General features: G+C 46.9%; 1 protein-coding gene across 3 annotated transcripts in view; it reads left to right on the forward strand.

The window, feature by feature from the left end:
- ASTN1 (astrotactin 1) overlaps positions 1–12,272 on the forward strand; it is a 536,836-nt gene that overhangs the window by 197,734 nt on the left and 326,830 nt on the right. The window lies entirely within an intron of this gene.

Here is a 12,272-nt window from a genome sequence, read left to right on the forward strand (position 1 = left end):
CAGCGCAACTGTCTGCAAGACTAATTGTTACTAATTACTTAAAATATGCTAGCAGTAGGCTTTGAAGGGTATTTCTGTCTCACCTAATACTATTATTTTGTATGTATTTTTCAGCCACCAGTGTGCGGTCTCATAGGTTCACTGTGTGCAGAAGGCAATATTTTTTTTTATTGTTTTCAATGCAGAACACTCTTTTTAATATTTTAGCCAAGACTCAAATGCAAACCAGGCTCGTCGCTGGCCAATGTTTTGCCCGAGGCCCAAAAGTATCAGGCTCTGCCCACTTAGAGCACATCTAAACCACCAGTTGGAGTTGGAATAAATCATTCTGTGGTCCCTTGTGATGTTTAATGATAAACTTTGCGGACGTTGGGGAGTGGGGGATTTGGGCTAAGCAAGCCTCCAATTGGGTTGCGAACCAAGTGTGGCTAATGTCCTTCAAAAAGAAAGAGGTATGGCTCCAATAGAAACACTTAATCCATTCAATGCTATGGCACAAACACTGATCAGGAGCTTGTGGATGACACAATGAACAAGCTAATAGGGCTCGCCTTTATAATGCAAGTGCCAAGTAATTGGCTTTGTCAATTCACTGTTGGTCGCAAAGCATTGTTTAAAAATACAGAAAAAACACTTCACAATACTAGAGGAAAATTAATCATATCTTATGATATTTCAAAATTGTACATCGAGTTCAATCAATCAGTCAGTTCACTCTTTACACGCTGCATTCCTGCAGCGTAAAAGCACAAGACAAGTAACAAGAATACATAGAGAATACATCAACAATCATCAAATTCGTATAAAAGAGATATTAATAAGAATTCATTTATAAAAAGAGAGACAAACCATAGATGCAATTAAATCAAATCAAATCATTAACATTTATAAAGCGTGCTACTCACCCGTGCGGGTCTCAAGGCGCTAGGGGGAAAGGGGGTTACTGCTGCTCGAAAAGCCAGGTCTTGAGGAGTCTCAGGAATGCGGAGTGGTCCTGGGTGGTCCTGAGGATGGTGGGGAGGGTGTTCCAGGTCTTGGCTGCCAGGTAGGAGAAAGACCTCCCACCCGACGTGGAGCGGCGGATGCGAGGGACGGCAGCGAGCGCGAGGCCGGTGGAACGGAGGAGACGGGTGGGGGCGTAGAAGTTGAGACGTCGGTTGAGGTATTCAGGTCCCTTGTCGTGGAGGGCTTTGTGTGCGTGGGTGAGAAGTCGGAAGGTGATCCTTTTGCTGACTGGGGGCCAATGCAGGTGTCTCAGGTGTGCGGAGATGTGGCTGTTGCGGGGTATGTTGAGGATGAGGCGGGCGGAGGCGTTTTGAATACGTTGCAGACGTTTTTGGAGTTTTGCGGTGGTCCCAGCATAAAGGGTGATGCCGTAGTCCAGGCGGCTGGTGACTAGGGCGTGGGTCACGGTTTTTCTGGTGTCGGTGGGGATCCAGCGGAAGATCTTGCGGAGCATGCGGAGGGTGAGGAAGAAGGAGGAGGACACGGCGTTGACTTGTTTGGTCATGGTGAGAAGAGGGTCCAAGATGAAGCCGAGGTTGCGGGCATGGTCTGAGGGGGTCGGTGCGGTGCCAAGGGCGTGGGCCACCAGGAGTCGTCCCATGCGGACGGGGTGTTGCCGAGGATGAGGACTTCCGTTTTGTCAGAGTTCAGTTTTAGACGGCTGAGCCTCATCCAATCTGCGACGTCCTTCATGCCATCTTGTAAGTTGGTCTTAGCGCTGGCGGGGTCCTTGGTGAGGGAAAGTATAAGTTGAGTGTCGTCGGCGTAGGAGGTGATGATGATGTTGTGCTTGCGTACGATGTCGGCGAGGGGGCTCATGTAGACATTGAAGAGTGTCGGGCTGAGCGAGGAGCCTTGAGGGACGCCGCAGATGATCTCGGTGGGGTCTGAGCGAAAAGGTGGGAGGTAGACTCTTTGAGAGCGGATGGAGAGGAAGGAGGCGATCCAGTCCAGGGCCTGGCCTTGGATCCCAGTGAAGCGGAGGCGGGTTATTAGGGTGCGGTGACAGACGGTGTCGAAGGCAGCCGAGAGGTCGAGGAGGATGAGAGCGACTGTTTCACCGTTGTCCATCAGGGTTCTGATGTCGTCTGTGACTGAGATGAGGGCGGTTTCAGTGCTGTGGTTGGTTCGGAATCCGGATTGTGAAGGGTCGAGAAGTTTGTTGTCTTCCAGGAAGTTGGTAAGCTGTTTGTTGACGGTCTTCTCTATTACCTTGGCAGGGAAGGGGAGGAGCGAGATGGGGCGGAAGTTCTTCAGGTCGCTTGGGTCAGCCGTAAGTTTCTTTAGTAGGGCGTTGACTTCGGCATGTTTCCAGCTTTCGGGGAAGGTAGCAGAAGAAAATGAGGAGTTGATGATGGTCTGGAGGTGCGGGCGATGTATTACATTACGCCCTTTACCTCCCCCATACAACTACCAATTCTTAATAAAAAATGTGTTCTAAAAAGCATTAAAAAGCACCAGCCTTCATGAACAAACACTTTAAAGTACCACAGAAAGTGCTACATTTCTGATAAATCACCTATCTTCAAACTGCATTCCTCTTTAGTTTTAATATTTGCCATTTAAAATTAGGCACTAAATTGCATACCAGTGGACACTGCAGTTGCTGTAGGAATAGAAGTGCTGGTTTGCACTGACGAAATGTGAATAATTTAAAAAGTGGCAATAGCATCTTTTTCCTGGGTAGTTTGTAAAATGGGCAGAAACACATAATGTGCAAGTTAGATTGGGGAGATTCACAAGGGCTTGGGGTAAGCTCCGATGAGGGATAACAATTCGATGGGTATCCCACCATAATAAGAAGATAGTTAAAATGGAATCTTGTTAGCACATATCTATGTTGATGATTCTGAATCACAGTTAAATACAGTTGAATAGCTTCCAGTGGGCATATCTTTTTGCAAATAGACACAATGGGTGTATTACAATCAGCAATTTCGCAATTTGTCAAAGCTTTGCCTAGAAATATTTTTATCAATCTCGTCTTTGGGCAGCTACTACAGGGGCTAGGACATGTAAATAGCTCAGCTAACCCAGTCTTTTCTAGAGTCGCTTTAACCTATGCTAGCCAAGATATCTCAAGGGCTGCATACAGTTTTAAACAATCCTAAATGGCCATGTGGTTCAACATGGCAGATACCCTGGCCCAAATGGACTACCAGAGCAAAAGTGGTTCTATTTTGATTTTGTCCTCAATATAGAGCATACCAAGCTTCTCATGGCACATGGAGGTGGGGCAACCATGCGGAACTGCCAGACATATTTGAAGAAAGCGTTTTCCACCCGCTGGATCCCATGGGTATCCACCATACTCCATATACCAGCCCCATAGGAAGCAGTTGACACTGATTTAGCTGTATAAACAATCAACAGCTCCTTCACAGGTATAGAGCCCAGTTTCTTACAGACACTGTATTCCTACTATGGTCTTTTCAAATATGGCAATTCTATTAGATAGCATTGGCATCCATATGTGTTTGCTGTCAAAAGGCCACCAAGCTACGAAAAGGCTGTTTGTCTCTGCAACTCTGGTATTACTGATTTGGAATAGCAGACTTTTCTTATGACGCTTCCCACATGTCATGATAAATGTTTTGCTTTCATTGACTTGTAGACCAAGGCCCCTCATGAAACTAATATAGTCAGCAAATAACCCTTGCAGAGCTCTCCCAGTTCTTGTGACTAAAATCGCATCATCCGCGTAGAGCAGAATCAACAGGGGACAAGTTCCCACATAAGGGGTATCTCTGTATCTGAGGGTGAATGCTGCCTCAATTCTGGTCATATAGAGAGAGAAGAGGAAGGGAGCGATAACGTAGTCCAGCCTCACTCATCGCTTTATAGCAAAGAGATCAGTACACTCCCATGCCTTCCATAGCGAAGAGTTGCTTTGGCCTCAGAGTATAGTTGTCTGATAAAAGTTATAATATCTTCCCCAATACTCGTCTCAGCCAGGAGTGCTCAGAGTTTAAAGTGAGAGATGCATTTAAATGCTGCTGATAGGTCCTCTAAAGCCATAAACAGGGAACCTTTCTTAATGGCATCGTACTTAACTATCACCAGGCTGAAATTCTATTGTGCCCAACCTCTTCTTAAAACCATATTGGGTATGTACAAGGATATTGCTGCTGTTTGCCACCTCCTGTAATCTGTGAAGCAAGATGCAGCCCAATATCTTCACTCTGGAATCCAAAAGGAATATTGGTCTATAATTCTTCAGTTGAGTCCTATCCCCTTTTTTTATAGATAGGGACAATAACTGATCTATTCCATGAGGAAGGTGGTCTGACCTTTGCAATAGCATTAAAAACATATGTTATCAGGGGCCCCCACAAATCTTGGCAGTCCAAATACAAGTCGGCAGGGACCCCATCTGGTCCAGGTACCTTCCCTCTGCAGCTTCCCCTAAAGGCTATCATCATCTCCTCTAGACCAAACACCAAAGGCGTGGGATTTTCTCCTTTTTCTATTTGACCCACTCTCTCTAAGGTTCTCGGATTATATGAATAGATCCTAGAAAGGTTCTCAACCCATTGCGAGTCCTGGACTTGAACCTCTGTAGTGGGATCTCCTTTATCCCTAAAGTAAGAGAAGTTCAACACCCTCCGAAAGGACAGTGTTGTCTTTTAGTTGGCTGGCTAACCTGAGGTCCTCCCATGCTTTCACCTTAAGCTCCTTTACCCTTGCCGCCTTCGTTACTCTGGCCCTCATTCTGACCTTGGCGGGCGGCGGAGGCCGCCCGCCAAAGTCCCGCCGTCAGGTTACCGTTCCGCGGTCGAAAGACCGCGGCGGTAATTCTGACTTTCCCGCTGGGCTGGCGGGCGGTCTCCTTCAGACCGCCAGCCAGCCCAGCGGGAAAGAGGCTTCCACGATGAAGCCGGCTCGGAATCGAGCCGGCGGAGTGGAAGCTGTGCGACGGGTGCAGTTGCACCCGTCGCGTATTTCACTGTCTGCGCAGCAGACAGTGAAATACATGTAGGGGCCCTCTTACGGGGGCCCCTGCAATGCCCATGCCAGTGGCATGGGCACTGCAGGGGCCCCCAGGGGCCCCGCGACCCCCCCTACCGCCATCCGGATCTCGGCGGTCCGACCGCCGGGATCTGGATGGCGGTAGGGGGGGTCGGAATCCCCGCGGCGGTGCAGCAAGCTGCGCCGCCGCGGAGGATTCAATGGGGCCGCGGTACACTGGCGGGACCCCGCCAGTGGTGCCGGTCCGACCGCGGCTTTACCGCCGCGGTCGGAATCCCCATTGGAGCACCGCCGGCCTGTCGGCGGTGCTCCCGCGGTCCTCCGCCCTGGCGGTCAAAGACCGCCAGGGTCAGAATGACCACCTCTGTATTCTACCTGTGCCATTTTTATTAGAACTCTATCTCTCGGCTCTGCATGTAAGGCGGCGTGAAGCTTAGCAAGGGCTCTGGTACAGTCATAGTTAAACCAATCCCCAGGATACAACTTTGCTGGATCAGATTCTTTAGCCAAAACTTGCCTAACAGAATCTGTAATGTCCCTAAAGGCCTCCGTGATCTCATTGGGTTCCCCTTCCACGTCTAGAAATAGCCAACTGTTTGTTGTGGACGGCAGTGGACATGAAGGTATCTTTATCCACCTTATCCCATTTAATAGTGAATCAATTTTTCCTTCTTATAATCGGCCTATACACTACACTCATGAGGGACCGAACCCCCCCTTGGCCCTACCCACCTTGGAGGGACTGGCAGGAGAAGAATACGTGCGGTACCCATCTATGTGAAAGGAGACTATCTCCCATGTTTCTTGAAGACATATAACCTGGCAATATGCCATTAACTCTATCCACTTCGGCTCATCCAACTTATTTCTTAATCCTGCAATATTCCATGATAAAATTCTAACTATATCGGGCTCAGGTGGATTTATTTTAGGGACATCCTGATGCGGTTACACAACTCTCATTTTATGGGGCTCTATAGCTGAGGATATAGCCAGTCAATCACAACACTCCAAACTCCTCCAATGGCTTAAGTCTATCACTAAGCAGGAACCTTGCAGTACTACCATTATGTCCTCCAATATTGTGCACGACAGGAGTCCCTTCAATCAAACCACAAGTTACGGTAGAAACATTGCAGGGTTTGTAAAAAAAAAAAAAAAAAGCCTAGTCAGAGAACAGTAATAGGAGAGGTCCACGGGCAGGAAATCATAGTCAGGCTCAGAATTACGCAGTCACCAGCAATTGACGTAGGAGACGATTCCACCCATCTGGCCATAAGAATTTATTTTGACAGTGGGTAATCCATGCCTAGAGATGTATGTAGCCAATGTAAGACTTTAGAAATTAGCTGTTTAGTAGATTCAGTCTGGACTAACATAAGCCGTGGTACATTTGCAAGGCTCAATACATACAGTCAAGAGGCCAGGGGAAGATGTAGCCTTGTAGCTCCAATCCAGTGCACCCTTGTGGCCCAGATGTGCAATGAAGGCCATCGCCAAATGGATGAAGAACAGCTGCCTGAAACTGAATTCTGACAAAACTGAGGTCGTCGTCCTCGGCTCCACCCCCTCCACATGGGACGACTCCTGGTGGCCTGCCAAACTGGGAACCGCACCGACACCCACCGACCACGCACGCAACCTGGGATTCATTCTGGACTCATCGCTATCAATGACCTAACAAGTCAACGCCGTCTCTTCCTCCTGCTTCAACACCCTCCGCATGCTTTGGAAGATCTACAAATGGATCCCCACTGAAACCAGAAGGAGGGTCACCCAAGCCCTCGTAAGCAGCAAACTGGACTATGGCAATGCCCTCGATGCAGAAACCATGGCCAAGCTCCTGAAAAGACTGCAACGCATACAGAATGCCTCTGCAGGCCTCCTCCTGGACATCCCCTGCCACAGCCACATCACAGGCCACCTGAGAAACCTGCACTGGAGCCCCGTCAACAAGAAAATCACGTTCAAACTCCTCACCAATGCTCACAAGGCACTAAACAACACAAGACCAGAATACTTCAACAGATGGCTCTCCTTCTACACCCCGACCCGACAGCTTCACTCCTCTGAGCTTGCCCTCCCCACCATCCCACGCATCCACAGAATGACCGCTGGTGGCAGATTGTTCTCCCACCTAGCGGCCCAGACATGGAACACTCTTCCCACCCACCTACGACAGACCCAGGACTTACTTACCTTGACGGAGACACCTCAAGACTTGGCTGTTCGATCAGTAGCAGCCCTCTGCCATCACTGCCTTGAGACCCTCACGGGTGAGTAGTGGGCTTCACAAATGCTTTGATTGATTGATTGATTCTATCAGAATGATTAATCTTCACAAAGGCTCCCTGCTCAAACGAGGGCTCCTTTGCTACATTGTGAGTTATGCCTTGGGTGAAGGAGCACTGAAACATTAAAGGTAATGGCAGCCTTGGCAGGACCCTTTTGTGATGACACAATCACCCCTGAAGCTACCACACCCCCCTTTATCACAGGAGCATGTGCATTTGTTGTTTATGGGAAATTAACAGAACAAATCCAATTGTCCTGACTTCTTGAATCACTAATTGGATGTGCTTGGGCCCCCAGAGCATTTGTTGTGGGATTAACACTAAGCTGCACAAACAACTTGGACATTTTAGCTTCAATACAATCCAGATGATCCTGCACAGGTTTCAGATGAAGTTTCATCATCAGCTCGACCGTGGCACAGAGTTCATCATTATTTCATTGGGCAGCTGTTAGTCCTGCCTTCCCCTGCGTATCCTTGGCCTCCTTATGTGTGAGAGCAGGCTTATTGCGCAGGCCCATCCTTTCTTCTTTTTAACTGGGTGTTCACTGGGTTATGGAATAGCAGTGCAGAGTGAACCTGACCCACCTGGGGACACTGGGGGACACTGGCAGAGTGCGGACCAAACTGAATCCCCCAATTCAGCACCCCCTCCGCTTACATGTGGGGGAGGTATCTCCACTCAAACCTCAAGGGAGAGGCGCCTCTCAGTTAGTACTATCTCTTTTGAGAGGACGTTTCTCTGCACAAGCCAAAAAAGAATCTAGGGTAGTTATCGTGTTCCTGACACTAATACTTACTGTGTCCTTCCTTTTCTTCATGGTTAATGCTTAGTCCACGCTTTACAATAAACCTGCCAAAGGTGGCCTGAACACAGAAGGTAGCGGCCAAGAGCGAGGACCCAGCCTGGCCTCTTTGACACTCGCCAAGGCGCATCCCACGTGTATCCGCAGAGGCCTTGCAGAACTTTATGTGCAATGGAGTGTGCCAGTCCCACCTCCTGAAACCAAGTGTATCCTGGAGGATGAAGTCCCACCCCAGTAAGACCAACCACACAAAGGACACAGGCCCTCATTATGATATTGGCAGTAAAAAACAGCTACCGCCGCCAAAAGACCGTTGCCGCGGCTACCAGCCGTCCACCGTATTATGACCACAGCCGAATTTCCGCCAGAAGGATGGCAGAAATCTGGCTGTGGCCATGCCAGCGGATGGCGGAAAGCTGGCACTGCTGCCAGCAACAGCACCTCGCCAGTAGACCGACGCTGGCCGTATTATGCCCCATAATACGGCCTGGCGGCAGCAGCAGCACCCCATCCCATCTCCTGCCGGAGGACCCCCTGAACACAGGTAAGTGGGTGCTCCGACAGGGGAGGGAGTGGGGGCTTTTGTGTGTGTGTGTGTGGGGGGGGTGAATGTTTGTGCGTGCGTGTATGCGGGTGTGTGTTTCGTGTTGAACATGTGTGCATGTATGGAGGTGTGAGTCCGTGTATGTTGTGTTCTGTGAATGCGTGTCTGCGTGTATGTATGAAAGTGTGTACGGATGTGTGTGTGTATGGATGCATGCATGCTTGGATGCATGTGGGAATGTGTGTGGGTATGCGTGTGTGTGAAGAGGGGTTGTGAATGTAGGGGCGGTGTGGAGAGAAAAGGGGGTGGGGTATCTGGAGAGGGGGGTGGGGGAGACCTCTATCGGTAACAGCAAAGGGATTCCCTGTCACTGATAGTGCCCTACCGCCATGGTTTTCGTGGCGGTAAGGAAGCCATGGAAACCAAGGCAGTAGGTGGGGTCTTTATCATGGAGGCAATACAGTGACGGCCGCCGGGGTGAAGATTGATATCTCCAGCCCGGCGGCTGTTACCGTTGTGGCGGGCAGTGTGGTACATTGGCGGTTTGGCTTTAGCCAAACCGCCAATGTTATAATATGGTGGAAAGTACTGCCAGCCTGTTGGCAGTACTTTCCACCAAATTACCGCCAACAGCCAGGGTCATTATGGGGGCCTCAGTGTCTAAACAATGTCCTGTGCTGCTGGGGCCATGCAGTGATTTATGCACAATGGAGTGTGTCAGCCCTGCCTCCTGAGACCAAGTGTATCCTTGGAAACGAAGTCCCACCCCACGAAGAGCAGCCACACAAGGGATGCAGTGTCCAAAAATGTCCCGCACCACAGGGGCCTTGCAGAGCTTTATGCACAATGGAGTGTGCCAGCCCCATCTCCTGAGACCAAGTGTATCCTGATGGACGAACTCCCACCCCAAGAAGAGCAGCCACTCAAAGGACGGGGTGTTGAACAATGTACATCGCATTCAATATTTTCAATTTTTATAAATGACTTGATTTATTTTTCAAATGTTTTTCAATCAAAAAACACTCAACACATTTTTTTTTAAAACAGAAAGTGTCAGCACCTAAAATAGAATTGTTTTCAAGGCCTAATTAACTGTCCAAAGGACTCAGAAATTAAACATTATCCATCCATTTTGTCCTCTGCAATTACCCAAGGAGCAGATTTATGGTCCTCCTGTAGAAGAGTCATCTCTTTATTTGTCATGCTAAGTTTTGTGTGCATTCATTCAACATGAGGAATGCAGAGGATAAACCAGAAACAACCGTTAATGTCTGCTTTTTAGTCAAACCACAGCAAAAATATATCTGTTGCTGTGCTATTGCAGACAAGCGGGGAGAGGTGGAGACCAACATTAAGAGTACGAGGGAGGAGGGATGTGAGTAATTGGTTGAAGGAAAGCAGCATAAATATGAGAGAGACAGAAAATACATGCACTCCCGGGGGGACTGAACAAAAAAGAAAAAGTAGTTATATGAATATGAGTAGTGGAAGGATACAAGGCATACAATCAAAAGGATGGTAAAGAGACATTGCTCCAGGTTAGAGACAAACACAAGAAAACAAATGAAAAACCATTGAATAACGAGGAGGTAAAAGAGAGTGACAGAAAAAAACAACCAATGGTATTCAAGGAGCTGTTTTGGTGTGGTTCACAAGAGGTCTTTCCACAACAGACAGCCAGCTGAAGTCTGTGACATGGAAACCCAAAAGGTCTTGGACGTAAAGTAAGGAACAACCCAACAATATCCAGCCATTACAATTTAAAAGTAAAATAGGCATTTTCACATATCTCCTCCTAGAAGCGGTGTTTCAATGTAACTGATACGAATGAGAATTTTCAGAACCTTGTAATAAGTAAACAATTTTATTATATACACCTAAGTGTCACAATCAAAAGTTCAGTAAGTCTTACAAACTCTTGCCTGACCTGAATCTTAAGTAAACATGTTGATGTTAAGCATAAGCACTAAACTCGAAGTTAGGATGTATGTTAGCCAGTTCTGGAGAACACAACAGGGCTAACTACGAGGCCGGTGTAGGGTCCAGGGCAAAGGGTGAGTTCCCCTGTTGAGGGTTCCTACTAGGAGACAGGCTATGAGCGACAAATGAAACAGAGAAAGGGTCTATTTGGTCCTCGCAGTCGGGTTGCAATGCACCCTGCGAAGCCGTGGCTGTCAACAGTTCGTACATAACCAGTAGTTCCTGTAATGTTTTTCTCTGGGTGGAAAATGTCACCCTTCAGTCAAAGTTCAGCACCTTTGATATTTGCACAAGTTACTCGGAGCATAAGAGGTGGACAGAAAATATTATGACTCTTTACCCATCACATTGTCACAAGGGAGGCCTTTCTCCTCTTTGCGTCTTCAGAACTGCACTCACAGACTGGGCTATGCTTCCCATCTCCACCGGGAATAGATATATGCAATTAGGTCTCCTACCATTACCTCTGCTAGCATTACCTCAACAGTTGTACATTGTCTTAGATTGCCTCATCAGCCTTTGTTCATCCTTAAGTTTACGATCTCTTCAACACAAATTCTTCGTTATGACCTTTACTTTGTCAATTAAACCTAATACTTTCCCTTACCAAAGATAACTTTTGTATTTATTACTGATGTTTTAAATTTATTAAACAGAAAGTAAAGAATGTGCTGCTAACGTAATGTGTGTTAAATATTTAGTTAAAACAATAAGATATAATTGAATTTAATATATTTCAAAATAATTGTCTTGTGCCTAATCACTAACACTAGGGAAGGAGTTGAGGCCTAAAACACCATAATCACTGCCCCTTTAATTGCAATGAAGATGAAAAGAGGACTAGGGACATTCGCTGAGGAGTAATTGGCCAATATTGGCAAACACATCACAAAGATTGGTTCTTCATCAGAGAAGTTTAGGTCAGGCTATGGTCTCTGTATATATAGATTTGTTCAGCTCATGGAAGAAGATTTGTTTGAAGTGTTTCAACTCACCTGGAAACCTCTGTGTATCTAACGTGAACCGTAGTTCTCTCACTGGGTGTTGCCATCAGGCCGTTTTTTTGCCAGTAGGACCAGTATTTTAATGTCTCTGCCGGTACTACATTTAGGAAAATCACCTAAAGTCGCCTTATTACATGTATTACTTGAAATGGCAAATATAAGAGGGAAGCACTTTAAAATGTGTTCTCGAGATGTATTAATGATTCCTGAATTATAATTAATCAGATATAGAGAACCCGCATTAAAATGGAATACAGATGATTTTCTATAAGGTCCTATTCAGGTATCATGTCTAGGCCTTTACGGGATCTTAAAATGCTAACAAATGGCTGGTATTTTTCTCTGAGAAGGTGGCAACCCTAGTCTCACCGTAACTGTGGGTAAAACATATTAATTTTTTACTCCACTTCCCCAAATGTCTACTAAGCTATTAAATATGAGAAAGGTAATTTTTAGAGGTGTAGAGATTTTTAGAGATTTGTTTACCTGGCTGTTGATTTTTGTTTTGTGCTCTTGTTGTTATATTTTTCCATGTCTCCATAAGACAGTGGAATTTACAATACAAGTATAATGTAGTATAAACATTGCTGCCAGTCAACTTGCACCTTTGCTGTGGGCACTTATGTGACTCTTGCTCTGTGGTGCCGGAAAACCTCACAAAGTCTTATGAA

Source organism: Pleurodeles waltl, chromosome 4_2 (assembly GCF_031143425.1).
Source record: "Pleurodeles waltl isolate 20211129_DDA chromosome 4_2, aPleWal1.hap1.20221129, whole genome shotgun sequence".
Lineage (NCBI taxonomy): Eukaryota > Metazoa > Chordata > Amphibia > Caudata > Salamandridae > Pleurodeles > Pleurodeles waltl.